The sequence below is a fragment of the Artemia franciscana genome, chromosome 5, assembly GCF_032884065.1.
Source record: "Artemia franciscana chromosome 5, ASM3288406v1, whole genome shotgun sequence".
Taxonomy (NCBI): Eukaryota; Metazoa; Arthropoda; class Branchiopoda; order Anostraca; family Artemiidae; genus Artemia; species Artemia franciscana.
In genome coordinates this window covers 18,916,923-18,932,984 of record NC_088867.1, presented here as the reverse complement: position 1 = coordinate 18,932,984, position 16,062 = coordinate 18,916,923, and the positions used below count along the sequence as shown (strand labels likewise).

Below are 16,062 nucleotides of genomic sequence, written 5' to 3'. Positions count from 1 at the left end.
GCATTGCTCTAGCTTAATTTTTGCCAAGGGCCAGACTTGACCTGTCGACAGGAGCCGTATTAACTCACGTGTGTGACAAGATGGATTTCCAGAAATGAACTCTAGATAGAAGATCTACTAATAAGGGTTAAAGTTAAAAATCAGCAACGAAAAAACCTTGTTATTGAAAACGGCTGTCATTTCTGTTTGCTATGATTTTTATTGCACTTAACGGACACCATAACTGGGTTAGAAAACCTACAGCACATCATTGGTTTTCCATCTACCATCCAAATTTATATTTTTTCTTTGATGCTCAGAGTAAAAAGAGTAAAAAGAAGAAGAAGAAGAAGGAAAAAAGATTCGCCAACTATGTTTCTGTGACTGCTAGTTTGATATAATTACCAATGAAAAAAGAAACTGATGAAGGTGCAAAAAATAACTTGGATTGGATTCGATTTCTTCAAGAAAGAGTAAATTTTTCTTAAGAATCATAAAATCTTCCAGCTTCACTATGTCAAAGTTAATTTATTTTTGAAAGCCAAAAAACCTATCTGGGTAAACAAATAAAACTAATAAAAACTACAGAAAAGTGAATTCCCCTTATTCACACTTTTTCACCTATGCAGCGGCACCAATTGACAGAAATGTCAGGGGGCGGGGGCAAAATGTATTTGTCAAATCAAGGGTAGGGGGTAATTTTTCTTCGAACTCTTCAACGAAAATACAAAAAAAGAACATTTTTCAGTCAAAATCCGAAAAGTCTTTTTTTTTAATCTAGGAAGGAGGCAAAAATCTATAGGGCAAATGCGCTTTCCCATTATTCGTGCCACTATAATAAACATTTAGCACTCAGATTAGTCAGATTGTTTTGGCTTAAAATCGCTACTTGATATATCACATAAACAGCATAACCGAGATAGCATGAAATTCTAATGTCGTTGTTGTTGTTTAGTTGACGTTTTAGCGAATCAACCGCTCGTATACGTGCGATCCTCTTTTGAAATGAAATTCTAATTGGAGACCCACTTCATTGTATAATTACAAACCAGTATCATCCAAATCAACAATGTGCCAAGACTGAAGCTGCAAGATATTCACCAGAAACTAAAAAATGGGTGACTTCACAAAAATGGCTGGCTAAAAGAATGTCCAGTAACTTGATGGGTATCTAATTTAGCAACAAATGAATGCCTTGTAGTCCCTAGGAATATCATTGACATAAAATTGTAGAAAACCATCGTCGCAATAGAAGATAATTTTCCCAAAGCCGTGTTGAAGCTCTATAGCAACTTATCCTTCAAATACACTTTCAATAGTTAAGCTCGTAAGAAGAGTTGAAGTTCTGTGCTAGAGCCTCTTTTTAATATATTTTTCGTAGCTAAGTTACGTTGACTGAAATAAAAAGCCTCACATGTCACACATTGCATTAAGCCACAATTTAAGGCAGTAAGAGCTTAATTAAGGCATGTTTTCCCATGTTTCCCCCCCCGCCAAGGTAGCTAAAACGACTTCATTGCAAGCGAGAGTACAACGCGAGGAAAAATTAGAAATATCAGCTTGGCTTATTCAAAATCAACAATGTATTAGACAACTTAATTAGGTGGTACCTTCTGGTAAACACCCTGCTTCTACATGAAAACCAGGGTCGTATCCAGGATTTTTTTTTGGGGGGGAGGCGGGGCAAAAACTTTAAAAAATGGAACAAATTTTTTTTATGTTAATTTTGTTACGATTTTACGAATCGAAAACCTGTTTTTTTTAGGGAGGGGGTTCAAACCCCCTAAACCTTTCCCCTGGATACGGCCTTGGTGAAAAACGAAACATTATTGCCTGCCAAAGAAACAAAATTGCGGTTGCTTCCAATATTGATTTCTCTATACGGTAAAATTGAAGTTGGTTGTGTCTCTTTGGTTCTTAAGTGAGGCAGCAGATAGGCAGTTCTCAAGAAAGGAAATAAAGTAATGTATATGACATGATACTATCTCCATGCATACAGGGTACCAGATGGGTCATTATTTGCTGAAACCTTTGCGACTAGAAAAAAGGATTCAATAGTGTATATTGAAGAAAATAGAGAAATGAACTCCGTTGTAACAGTAAAGGAAAGTGACTCTTCTGAAGGAAACACTATAATTACAAAGTGAATAGTACCATTTTGTTCCCCATTAGACGCTTATTCCAAACATAATATTCGCTATTTTGACAATGCAGACCCCCCTCCCCTCATCATTATGAGGGAACAAATTAACCCCCCCTAATTATTAAGGACGATTTCAAAATGTTGATAGCCATGGGAAAAAACATAAGGATCTGATTAATAGAAACATGCTGTATATTATAAAGTATTAGTTTCATTGTTTAAGTGTTTTTTTTTTATTTCTGTATAAAGCTTAAGGCTACACCGGGACTGCTGGCGAGGAGGTGGCCAGAGTAGCAAATATTATATTTGAAAAGAGCGTAAATTGGGGAATCGAATGGCACTACCTTTTTTTTCTTGCAGTGATTCCTTAAGAGGAGCCACTCTCCTAGGCTGTTGATATCTGCGTTGATATATTGCCTCCTTACCCCCCCCCCTCTCACCAACAATCAAAAGTATCAAACTATAAGAAATCAACATTTATTTTTACTAGGAAGTGTCGATGTCTTCTCCACCTTATATACAGGGAGATACTCTCATGTCATATATTTTTAATTTATAGGTCATCAAGCCAACCTGAAAAATAGGAAACAGTGTTCTTGAGTTCAACCGCAACCGAAGTCTCCAATGCAAGTCATAAAACACTTTTTCATGTCAAAATTTCGAAAGAATTGTATTTTCATTGATCGGTTGTTTGGCTTCTTAAATCATTAAATAAAAAAAAATGTTTTTAATTGAAAGTAAAGAGCGACATTAAAACTTAAAACGAACAAAAATTATCCGTATATGAAAGGGGCTATTCCCTCCTCAACGCTCCGCTCTTTATGCTAAAGTTTGACTCTTTCTCTCAACTCCACTTTTTAAAACAGTAAAAAACTTCAGCGTAAAGAGCAGGGCGTTGAAGAGGGAACAACCCCTTTCATATACGGAGTAATTTCAGTTCGTTTTAAGTTTTAATGTTGCTCCTTACTTTCAGTTAAAAACACTTGTTTTTTATTTAATTTCTGAACGTTTTTGAATTAATGCATGTTTTGATTTCGGCTCTCCGTACATGAATAATTAAAACAAATTTGCATATTAATTTATTTTTTTTGGCTAAATGGCTTTCTCATATTTTTAATAGTAGTTTTAAACATAGTGTCAAATGGGTGGGGGAGTTAAAAGGCAAATAGAACTTTTATTTATTACGAACATTTAATTAGTAAAAATATACGTAACTTACGAATTAACTTACGTAGCTTTTATATCCGTATGTTTTTACTACGTATATTTACAATTTTTTGGTTACTTAAAAAGGCAATTAGAACTTTTAATTTTTTTACGAACGTTTTTATTAGTAAAAATATACGTAACTTACGAATTAACTTGCATAACAAACTTCTATATTCGTATGTTTTTACTACGTATATAAGGGGGTTTGCCCCCTCGTCAATACTTCGCTCGCTCTTTACAGTAAAGCTTAAATTTTTTCCCAATTCCTTAAGAATGACCCATGAATCACAAAGGCCATAGAATAAATAGTTGCTAAATAAATTACTAAATTACTAAAAATAGTTTAGCGTAAAGAGCGAGATATTAGGAGGAGGTGAACCCCTCATATGCGTAATATTTTCTGTTCGTTTTAAGTTTTAATACTACTCCTTACTTTCAGTTGAAAAAAAAAACTTTTTCATATTTATTGTTTCCCTTTGTTTAAATGCTATAAAATCCTGTGCCCCCTTCATAGAAATTCTCTTTCCCCATGAAAAATTCTTCCATGAAAAGTTTTCCCCACATAACCCACTCCCTTCAACCCCTCCCCCCCCCTAGCCAAAAAATCCCCCTGACATCGTCTATACAATTTTTTTGGTCACTCAAAAAGGGCAACAGAACATTTAATTTCCGTAGAACAAGTCATCTTGCAACATTCTAGGACCACTGGGTCGATACGATAACCCCATAAAAAAAAAAAAAAATAAATAAATAAATAAAAAAAAAAAATAAATCCGTGAACTGTCTTGTGGCAAAAAATGCAAAATTACACATTTTTGTACATAGGAGCTTTTAACTTCTACTGTGTCGTTCTCTGATACGTTGAATTTGACGGTGGGATTTTCGTTAAGATTCTATCACTTTTAAAGGGTGTTTCCCCCTATTTTCTAAAATAAGGCAAATTTTCTCAGGTTCATAACTTGTAATGGGTGAAACTAAACTTGATGAAACTCTTATATTTAAAATTAGCATTAAAATGCGTTTCTTTGATGTAACTATTGGTATCAAAGTTCCATTTTTCAGAGTTTCGGTTACTATTGAGCCGGGTCGCTCCTTACTATAGTTCGTTACCACGAACTGTTTGATTATACTGAGTATTTTTTACTGTGTTTTTCTTTTGAATTGTATCAAACGGTCTAAGATCGACGTGAGTTGGATGTTTCTTTAATTATCAGAGCTCTATAGTTTTTCCATCATTTCAACGCTTTATGTCTGAATACATTGGCAGTAACTTTTAAGGGGTAGTTTCACCGAAAAAATGCCAGTTTGGTATTTCACATTGGAAAAATGACCGAAATGACACGTATCTCCTCCCACTAGATACAGAAAAATACAAGGTCTTCTTATAAACTTCAGGTTTAATAAGTTTATTGCCAGAAAACGAATTCATAAAATAAAACTAAAAGTCATAATTCGTGCTTTGTCTTACGTGACAGAAGGTTTGAGGGTATTCAGAAGGAACGTCACTTCTTTGGCTAAATATTTGTAACCTGATAAAACTCCTAGCACAGGGTTTTCAGCATTTAGTAGTTAATACTGTGTAAAATACTTCGTACTTCCGGTAAAAGAAAATATTACCACTCTACATTTGTATGATAACAAAAAATACTTATTTTGTTTATCTAAGTAGCGAGGCAAGTCTACACTTTACCCCAAAATATCAAAATTATCAGGGATAATTTTGGTAAAATTAAAAAAAAATGATTCTATATTTGAATTTTCTACCACCAACTCCTATCGCTGCGGCATTGTTAGCATTCCTCTAATCAGTGAACCTGTTTTTTTTTATTATTATTTACTGTTAGCTTGTACATTAAAACCACTTACATTTTCTCAGGTATGTATAAAGAAACGAAGCATAATCGCGACTGAAAGCTTCTTTGAGAATCACTACAAGTATTTTTTGTGATAAATAACATATTGATTTTTATAATTGACTTTAGCTAAAAAACGAAACATTTCGGTCGTTACTATCTAATTACAAGTTAACAACTAACAAATGAAAAGAAAAAAAACACAATTAGAATTAAACACATAGTAAAAACGGAAAACTCAATCGTTTTAAGTTCATTTTAACATTCACAAATCATACTGACCATCTCCACTTAGACCATCAGTAAAAACAGCTTAAATAGCACTATGTTTTTGTATTTTTCTAGTATTGTGTCTTCTCAGTTTCTTTTTAAGGAGATCAAGAGACTGATTTCAGGTATAACCTCCCTCGGGAGACCGTTCTAGATTGGTCCACAATGTCTGACCACAATGTCCGACAAAACAGTTCTTCAAGTACTTACCCTGCGTTCAATGGAACTTTTTGCAATCCATTGCATTTGATTTCCGTCTCAAACAGTTAATGAAAAACCATTTTTTTTAAATAAGTGTAGAAGAAGTGTGAGGCGCCTCCTCTGCAGAGGAAGTTTCAGGGGGAGGGGATAGAGGGGGTATTTACCACGGATGCAGGAATTGGGGCCATAAAATTTCAAATAAATAATCTAAGGGTTATTATAATCATTTTGTAATTTTTGAAATTTTATTTTTAGTAGAATAAAGTAGAGGGCGTAGTTAATAACTGCAAATAATTAGTAAACTAACAATTAATTAGTAGAATAAGAATACGCAAAAATAAGAATAATTCAATGATAATAATTTATAAATAAATAATAAGAACTTAGCTAATTAAACAATAGTTAAATAATTTAGGTAATAAAAGATTAAACGATTAAAAATTTGAAAAAAAAACATGTTAATAAATGAATGTTTTCTAAATTTGGTCTAAACATTTTGTGGCAGATAGGGGGAGGGGGCTAATATAGATTTTCCCCAAGCGCAAGAGAGGCAAGAACCGCCACTATTCCGAACGTACCGTGTTTCTGCGTTTTAGCCTTACGGGTTTGCTAAGCGGTGGTACAAGCCGAATACCCTGGTTTGAGAGTGGGTACTGGATATTCTTGTATATAAAAAAGCCATTGACACCGCAGCAAATATTTCATTTAGGAGTTGAAATGGCACCTGACTGGTGCTACAAATTGTGAAATCGTAGTAAACTCCCTTAAAATTGAGGATTAGATTTGTAAATGAAAAGAAATAGCTATTTCGTGGCCAACTTTTGTAGGGTTTTTCCAAGGCAGATAAACATCACAATTAACAGGGGATATTTCTATTGGAGGTGGAGAGCTGATAGCAATATTCCAATGGCCTCTCCTACCATTTCGTTGTCCAGTTGTAGTCTCAAGCTTAAATCTCCTCAGTGATTTGCACAGCAGATTTCTTTCCATATCCTGCTTTCTCTTCAATCATGGCTCCAACAACGGCTGCATCTGGCAAAGAGGGAACATGACCCATTGTAACCCAGAGCTGAAACATGTTTTTTTTTTTTAATCTTACCCAGTGAGGAATATTTCCTGATAAACACTAAATGCAGAAAAAAAATATACTCATTCGGATTTAGCCAAATAATAATGTTTAACTATGAAATAAAATTCTGAGAATCTAAAAAAAGAGCCTGGCGTCAAATCGGAATGAAAAGCAAACTGTTGAAGTTAATGTCAGTCGAAACCCGAAGCTAGAGGTTTACAGAACCCCTCCCGCTTCTTGAAAACAAGAAACAAGGCATTTGCATGGGTGTCTAGTACGTCTCCTCTTTTTCTTTCTTTTGCCAGGGGTGATTGTATTCAACTATTGGTTGAAGTTTATCAGTGGAGGGCTCTGTAGAATGAAAATGTAAAAATATAGTGTAATTTTTAACTAATGTGTAAGTTACACCATCACAAAGTATCGTTTTCTGCCATTATTTGCCGTAAAACGTCAATATTTGACAAAATAGGAACACAAAGAAAATTCTAAGGTAATCAAATGATTTGTGATGGGCAATATCCCTTAATATGTATTTACACCCTCCCTCTCCTCTGTCCTGAAAAATAAAGGGAATCGCATTTTAGTTTGAGTAGTTTCTCTTTTTTACGTTTTACTATTTGTTTTTATTTTATTTTTTATTTTTTTACAAATGAAATCGTATCTAACCAAAGATCGTAGATTATCCAGAAAGGGTTTATTTGAAAACCAATTAGTTATTCTAGGACATTTATTAATCTAGAAAACATGATACAAAACGCCTTATTTAGTCAAAAAGCAATAATCTTCACCAATATAGTGCAAAATCCCTGTGAGTGAAAATCCTATTTTGGAAACTCCTGCCTCACCTCCCATATTGTAAATCTAGCCTTTTTGCGTTTGGAACCATAGTCTGACGCTAGAAGTAAGTGCGTAAGCCTTATTATGGTATAGATCTTGGTTTCGATCCTGGGTTAAACCAGACTTTTTTTGTCCGTGTTTTCTTTAGCAACTATGGGTACCACCGTTTTATCTTCTATCTTTTTTCATTTTAAGGATGTGACGGTAGGTACAATCAGGGAACGAGTGAAATGCAGCTAATTTGTAGCCGTAATAAAATAAAACAGATATTTTCAGTGAAATTGTCCTTTGATAATTATCACTCCTTGATAAAAAAAATCTTTCGACATATCCATGTGATTGAAGTAAGAATAACTTTAAATCATCTATGTGTGTTGCCAAATGCCAGAAACTATCCTACGATAATATGCACGCAGATCCCTGAACACTTGCCCGCTAATAGGAATACCTGTTACAGGAATTTCATAAATGGTGAAACTCCTAACCTAATCTAGGTACACTTAAATGGAGCATGCGCTGTTACACTTAAACGGATCAAACAGAATGGTGCTACTGTCAATTTTTTTTTTTTTTTTTACTGTAACACCAAAAATCGCTATGAGGTTAGGTTAGGTAAGGTTAGGTTTGTAAGAATAGGTAGGTTATAGGTGTAGGTTAGGAAGTAAGAATACGGAAGTAAACAACAAGTTTTTTTTAACTGCAAGTAAGGAGCGACATTAAAACTTAAAACGAACAGAAATTATTCCGTATACAAAAGGGGTTGACCCCTCCTCAACGCCTTGCTCTTTACGCTAAAGTTTGACTCTTTCTCACAACTCTACTTCTTAAAACAATAAAAAACTCCAGCGTAAAGAGCAAGTCCTTTTAATCGCTCCTATTCCTGTTAAATTCCTTTTATATACGGAATAATTTCTGTTCGTTTTAAGTTTTAATATCGCTCCTTACTTGCAGTTAAAAATAACCTTTTTTTAATATTTAATTTCTGATCGTTTTTTAATCAATGCATGTTTAGATTTTGGCTCACCACACATGAATAATTAAAACGAAATTTATATATTATTTTTTTTTTTAGCTAAATTACTTTCTCATAATTTTGATCGGACGATTTTGATAAAAAAAATGGTGAGCAAGGAGGCATAGTTGCCCTCCAATTTTTGATTGCTTAAAAATGCAATTAGATTTTTTTTCAGGAACGTTTTTGTTAGTAATAAACATACGTATCTTATGAATTAACTTACGTAACAAACTTCTATATTTGTGTATTTTTATTACAGATATAAGGGAGTTCACCCCCTCGTCAATACCTTGCTCTTTACACTAAAGCCTGAATTTTGTCCCAAATCTTTAAGAATGACCTCTGAATCACAAAGGCCTTAGAATAAATAGTTGAAATTACTAAAAATACTTTAGCGTAAAGAGCAGGGTATTGTGGAGGAGACAAACCCCCTTATATATGTAATATTTTATGTTCGTTTTAAGTTTTAATGCTGCTCATAACTTCCAGTTGAAAAAAGTTTACTTATTTTTTCATTGTTTTTTTTTTAAATAATCATAAGAAATTCTGTGCCCCTTCATCAAAAATTCTCTTCCCTCATGACAAATTCCTTCATGGAAAGATTCTCCGACGTAACCTCCTTTTTAATTGTTTTAAAAAGTAGGATTGTGGCAAAGAATCAAACTTTAGCGTAAAGAAAAAGGGATTGCGGAGGGGACAACCCATTTCATATACGGAGTAATTTCTGTTCGTTTTAAGTTTTAATATCGCTCCTTACTTTCAGTTTAAAAAACTAGTTTTTTTTATTTAATTTCTGAACGTTTTTGAATTAATCCATTTTTGATTTTGGCTCTCCGCACATTAATTAGTAAAATGAAATTTGCATATTAATTTTTTTTGGCTAAACGGCTTTCTCTTAGTTTTGATCAGACGATTTTGAGAAATAAGGGGTGGGGAAGGAGGCCTAGTTGCCCTCCCAATTTTTCGGTTACTTAAAAAGGCAACTAGAACTTTTAATTTTTAACGAAAGTTTTTATTAGTAAAAAATATTCATAACTTAAAAATTAACTTACGTAACAAAGTTTTATGCTCTTATATTTTTTATTATGTATATGAGGGTGTTTGTCCCCTCGTTAATACCTCGCCTTTTACACTAAATCTTAAGTTTTGTCCCAATTCTTTAAGAATGACCCCTGAATCAGAAAAGCCGTGGAATAAATAGTTGAAATTACTAAAAACACTTAGCATAAAGAGCAAGGTATTTATCTCCTCCTAAATACCTCTATGCTAAAGTATTTTTAGAACCTCTCATATGCGCAATAATCTCTGATAGTCTTAAGTTTTAATGCTACTCTTTACTTTCAGTTGAAAAACTTTTTCGTGTTTATATTTTCATTGTTTTTTTTATAGTAATGCTAGAAAATCCCGCGCCCTTTTCATTGAATTTCTCTTCCCCCATGACATGTTCCTCCAAGAGAAGATCTTCCCACATAGCCTCCTCCCCTCAACCCCACCCCAAACCAGAAAAATCCACCTGAAAACGTCTGTACACTTCCCAATAACCATTACTGTATGTAAACACTGGACAAAGTTTGTAACTTGCAACCCCTCCCCTAGGGACTGTGGGGGAGTGAGTCATTCCAAAGACATAGTTAATATAGTTTTCGACTATGCGGAACAAAATGGCTATCTCAAAATTTGGATCCGTTGACTTTGGGAAAAGAAATGAGCGTGGGAGGGGACCTAGGTGCCCTCCAATTTTTTTGGTCACTTAAAATGGGCACTAGAACTTTTCATTTCCGTTAGAATGAGCCCTCTTGCGAGATTCTAGGACCACTTGGTCGATACGATGACCCCTGGAAAAAAAAAACAACAAAAAAACAAATAAACACGCACCCGTGATCTGTCTTTTGGCAAAAAATACGAAATTCGACATTTTTGTAGATAGGAGCTTGAAATTTTTGCTCTAGGGTTCTCTTATACGCTGAACACGATGGTATGATTTTCGTTAAAATTCTATGACTTTTAGGGGGTTTACCCCCCTATTTTCCAAAATAAGGCAAATTTTCTCTGGCTCTTAACTTTTGATGACAAAGGTTGATGAAACTGAAAAATTTGATGAAACTTATGTATATAGAACCAGCGTGAAAATTCGATTCTTTTGATGTATCTTTTAGCATCAAAATTCCGTTTTTTAGAGTTTCGTTTACTATTGAGCCGGGTCGCTCCTTACAACAGTTCGTTACCACGAACTGTTTGATTTGTTACCACGAATTGTTTGATACTCTTTTATTGAAAGTTCCCTTTTGACCGTTTTGATATTTTAAAATAAAGTTCATTTATTTAGACGAATAAATTAACAAAAACAAAATTCTTCTGATGGAAGCCAAGAGCGAAATAAAAACTTAAAGCGATCAGAAAATATTGCTTCGAAGTCTGTAACAACTTTTAGTTATAGAACAAGCAGAAACAAACTGACTCGTGATCATTCCCTAAATTCTTAGAATTATGCAAAACTTGCCCTTTACTAAAATACATGCAAAACAAGACAGAGTGTTGTTCTAAGAACAGAAAAATCCTTATATAGTCGACAGAACAGAAGAAGCTAATTCAGTAGGATTTCATTAGTTTTTCACAAGGCAAAACATCAATACCTTTTATTAACCTTTAAATACTCTCAAACTTAAGAGCAAGAAATATTAAAATACAATACTTAAGAGAACTTAGAATACTTAAGAGCAATCAATAAGAAGAATACAAAAATGCAAGAATGATTAATTGACAGAAAGACTAATTGTAGGGCTTTTTTTTAGTGGGATAATTCATTTTTCTTAATAGCTGTAGTACCAAAGCCAGGTGACATAAAGTTTTATTTTCTAGAAAGCACATAAAAATGATATAGGCTCCGGGATTTTAGTTACTTTTACCTATCGTAGGGATAATTTCAAGCTACGACAAGAGTTTCCAAAGTTATGTCTATAACCCTAACATTTTCCCGGACCCTTTTACTTCAGAATTTTCTGCAAAGCAGTCATCAAATATTCACTTTAAGACCAAAAAGAGAAGTTGCACCAAACTAAGCGGATTCAAACCATGTGAACATAACAAAATGCTCTTTTGTGAAGCACTTTTTGTTTCTACTGCACTAAAACCCCATAATTTCTTTTGAATTTTTAGCAAAGTGCAAGTTCTGCATAATTCGATGAACATTGAGGTCTGTGAGTTTATTTGAGTAAGTTTTATAAATAAATGTTTCATAGACTACTGAGACAATTTAAGCTTTCATTTTAGCGTTCTTTCTAAGTTTTAATTCTACTCGTTACTTCCAACAGAGTTTTTTCTTCTTTTTTTTGTGGTAACGGAAAAAATAAGTCATTAGCATTTTGAGGCTATATGATCACAGAGTAGCAGTAGGCCTATTCAGAATTTACACCACTTGATAAGTTTAGTATCATATTTTGATTATAAACAGAACAGGGTCTTCAGAAGCTCATAGTAAAAAAAAAGTTGCTTGATCGTATTATCAAACAATTATAGGAAAATTGCAAATGAAAAAAAAGAGGAAAATACCTATTTCGTCTAAAAAAAGTGCCTCGGCTCTTGCATACTGATAGTTCAGCATTTCTACACAAAGTCACGAATTATAAGGGCGTTTCCTCCATTGTTTTATTATATAATAGAGAATCGGTTAACTTGCAATCTTAGTAGTAAATTATTTTACCAAATTGGTCTTAAAAATTGTTAGTTGAAATTCTACTCAGCTTATATGAACAGTGGATTCCTCTCTTAGAGACGAGATTAGAGTATTGGTGTACCTGCACTTGAAAGAAATACCATATTCGTAAGTACCTTTCAAATAGTATTTTAGACGTGAAAAAGTGTTTGTTAACGTTTGCTAAGTTGTTTTTGCTAGTTTGTTGCTTTTTTAATGCATAAAATTCAGGGACCTGTGTACAAACGAAACACGAACTTAATTTAGGGATCAGCTGATGGCTCACGTAAGTAAAGAGTAAGTAGGTGTCTTTTTACATTGTTTTACAAAATGTTTTGTGGTGCCAGGCACTGCAACTGCCCTAAGAAATACCACTAGTCCTTTATCCACTTTAGTCACTAAGCGTCACTAACTTAAAAAACACAAAGTTTTTCCTTTCGGAAGTAAAGAGCGAAGTTGAAACTTGAAATGAACAACAATTATTGCTCTACAGTCTGTCCAACATATATCAATAAAACAGCGCAAATAAACCAACTAATTATATTTCCTTATGTTTTTAGGACTATAGAAAACTAGCACTTTACTGAAAATACAAAACCACAAACTAATCTATAAAGCTTTTCATAGTCTTACACCACCTGTGATATCAGTTCTGTTTCCAATTAAAATTATCTTATAAACATAAGCATAAAAATAAATACTTTTTTAATAAGCACAAAGTCAGTGAACAGCGTACAGAAATATTGGATTGGTTTATCTGGCAGCATTTTGATCTCATCAGCTATAATACCAATTCCCCATCTCTCTTTCTTTGATCTTGAGTCACAGGTCATACGGAAATAAGATGAATGTAAAGAAAGTGGAGAAAGCATGAAAATACGAATTAAGGAGGTGTGAAGGGGAGGCCATGGATAAAAATGTTCAAATAAACCTCTTTCATCTCTCATTTGGTCATACGGAAATAAGAGGAATGTAAAGAAAGTGGAGAAAGCATTAAAATACGAATTAAGGAGGTGTGAAGGGGAGGCCATGGATAAAATGTTCAAATAAACCTCTTTCATCTCTCATTTGGTCATACGGAAATAAGAGGAATGTAAAGAGAGTGTAGAAAGCATTAAAATACGAATTAAGGAGGTGTGAAGGGGAGGCCATGGATAAAATGTTCAAATAAACCTCTTTCATCTCTCATTTGGTCATACGGAAATAAGAGGAATGTAAACAAACTGGAGAAAGCACTAAAATACGAATTAAGGAGGTGTGAAGGGGAGGCCATGGATAAAATGTTCAAATAAACCTCTTTCATCTCTCATTTGGTCATACGGAAATAAGAGGAATGTAAAGAAAGTGGAGAAAGCATTAAAATACGAATTAAGGAGGTGTGAAGGGGAGGCCATGGATAAAATGTTCAAATAAACCTCTTTCATCTCTCATTTGGTCATACGGAAATAAGAGGAATGTAAAGAAAGTGGAGAAAGCATTAAAATACGAATTAAGGAGGTGTGAAGGGGAGGCCATGGATAAAAATGTTCAAATAAACCTCTTTCATCTCTCATTTGGTCATACGGAAATAATATGAATGTAAAGAAAGTGGAGAAAGCACTAAAGTACGAATTAAGGAGGTGTGGAGGGGAGGCCATGGATAAAAATGTTCAAATAAACCTCTTTCATCTCTCATTTGGTCATACGGAAATAAGAGGAATGTAAAGAAAGTGGAGAAAGCATTAAAATACGAATTAAGGAGGTGTGAAGGGGAGGCCATGGATAAAAATGCTGAAGATCCGAAAGATCCAGCCAAACGGCATCCAGCCAACCAATACCAATAGTCAGTAATAAACAATCTTAAATTGTAAGAAATGCGCTTTAGTATTGCTCAAAACGAAGATCAAATAAACCACAATTTGAACTCTGGAAATCCGGTAATTTCTCTCTATACAACAGAGAATTTCAAGTTATGATAAAATTTTAAAGCTAGTCTACAGTCATAATACTATCAAGATGATTTGTCTACAAACTAATCATGCCACGTCCTTTTCAGAACCAAAACGAGAGCCAGTCTTTGGACTCAACCATTGTGTAAAAAGGTTACCAAATTAAACGAAAAGAAAAATTAAGCCACAATCATAAAATGCTGTATTTTCATACTATAAGAAGTGTCCTTAATTGGTTTGCTTTAACTGTACCAAAGCTCCTATATTGTTTGTGTTTTCAGTAAAGCTCTAGTTTTCTACAATCCTACAAACATAGGAAAATATAATTAGTTGGTTTATTCGTACTAGTTTCATTCATGTGTGTTGGGTAGATTGTGCAGCAATGATTTTTGTTCGTTTTAAGTTTCAGCTTCGCTCTTTACTTTCCTAAGACAACTTTGTTTCATAAAATAAATCTTTACCTTTTTTACTTTAAATTTAATGTAGAAGCAAACACTACAATGAATTGTTTTTTTTTGGGAGGAGGAGAGGGGCAGCCCCCTCATATACTGAATAATTTTTGTTCGTTTTAAGTTTTAATATCGCTCCTCACTTTCAGCTGAAAAACTTTTTTTTATTCAATTTCTTATCGCTTCTCACAATAATGCCGAGAAATCCTTGCAACACAAAATGGTGTACACGATTTTCGAAGATGGTCAACCTCGACGAAAGAGTAACTATTTTTCTAAGGAAATTTTTAAGGTTTTCAAACCTAATGAAAATTTTGGTATGTCTAACATATTTTACTAGACATCTCCCCCTCCCCCCTGATAAACACCAAAATACTTTAGACTATGATTTCTCCATATAAATTAGAAATTGTTTTATTATGTCTATCAAATTGTATAAAAAGTAAATAATATGAATAAATAAATATAATGATAAGTAGTCCTTCTTTAAAGATACAACTTTGGGTAGGTTCCAAAACCATATAACCCGGGTCGTAGCTACAGTATTTTTATTGATGGGGTAAGAGGGGTCTCCATATGCAGAGTCAAGGGTTATGGGCAATATAATAATTCTTTAAAATTTTGGTGGGAGCAACTGCCCCCCATTGCCCCCCAAAACTACATCACTGCATATGCTTACACTTCTCCAGCCCCTAAGTGACAAGGGGTTGTGGTCTGAGATGTATTTTTTCCAAAATAGTATATGGAATATTTCACAATTCACAAAAAATTCACAAAAATAGTGAATTAGCAGAAAAATATCCATAAATAATAATCATATATAATCTTAGTACCGGGAACACGGCGGCGAACTCGACACGCGCCAGGATTCTATATCAAGATTCTCACTGTCGCTTGTCTTCTAAACTCAGACAATTTAAGCCTTTTCTAGATGTCATGACGTCCAAATTTGCCTTAAATTAGGAGTAGTGCCTTTGTAAAATTAGTTTTTTATTAGATCTTTAACTTTTAGCACGGCTTGTCTTTTGTCAATATAAAAGACATATCGCTGAATCTTTGCTTCTTTTAATTGTCCAGGTGGTGGGACATAAACTTCTTCTTCTGCCCTAGCTTGTCTTTTGTCAGTATTAAAGATATATCACTGAACGTTTGTTTTAATTGTTCAGGTGGTGGAATAGAAACTTCTTTTTCTCCCAACGATTTATCTAGACAATGTTTTTGACTTTCAAAGGTATGGTAGGCATTGATGACCTTATTTATGTCTAAATCCAAAACCTAATAATCATCGCCATAATTTTCTATTTGTTTAGTTCGTTTTACCTCGGCTTGTCTTTCGTCATTATGAAGTACACATTGCCGAACCCTTTTTTTTAAAGGTATGTTAGGCATTGATGACCTTATCCATGTCAAAATCCCAA

At 33.8% G+C, this 16,062-nt stretch overlaps 2 protein-coding genes across 2 annotated transcripts in view; one reads left to right on the top strand and one right to left on the bottom strand.

The window, feature by feature from the left end:
• The window catches only part of LOC136027060 (beta-alanyl-bioamine nonribosomal peptide synthetase ebony-like), a gene marked incomplete in the record, with an annotated part of 131,305 nt that overhangs the window by 14,942 nt on the left and 100,301 nt on the right, over positions 1 to 16,062 (top strand).
• The window catches only part of LOC136027691 (uncharacterized), a 93,102-nt gene that overhangs the window by 31,566 nt on the left and 45,474 nt on the right, over positions 1 to 16,062 (bottom strand). The gene's annotated exons all lie outside the window — the stretch shown is intronic.